The sequence below is a fragment of the Saimiri boliviensis genome (genome assembly GCF_048565385.1).
Source record: "Saimiri boliviensis isolate mSaiBol1 chromosome 9 unlocalized genomic scaffold, mSaiBol1.pri SUPER_9_unloc_1, whole genome shotgun sequence".
Classification (NCBI taxonomy): domain Eukaryota; kingdom Metazoa; phylum Chordata; class Mammalia; order Primates; family Cebidae; genus Saimiri; species Saimiri boliviensis.
In genome coordinates, this window is record NW_027412495.1 from 198,165 (window position 1) to 198,563 (window position 399).

A 399-nucleotide genomic window follows, 5' to 3' on the forward strand; every position below is an offset into this window, starting at 1 on the left:
GGGCAGCCAGGAAGGAGCCGGCGGCCACACGCGCGGCGGCGGACGCCGAGGGACGGCGAAGGGGGGAGACGGCGTTCCCGACCCCGCGGGGCGGGGCCCAGGCGTTCGGGTGGCGAGCGGGAGGCGGCCCGGGGTGCCCAACCCGGGGACAGTCACGCCGCGCGGCCGCAGCGCCCGCGCGCCCGCCCGGTCGAGGCCCGGGTCCCGGCCGAGGCCGGGCTCCGAGCCCCACCGGCGGGGCGCGGGCACAGGAGGAGAGGGGGTGGGTGACCGGCACCCGCCCCAACCCCCAGCGACGGCCGAAAGGCGACCGCAGGCGTCCGGCAACACCCACCACACCACACCCCCCGGGACGGGGGACCGGGACCGGGGCACGGGGCCCCGGCCCGGGCCCCACCC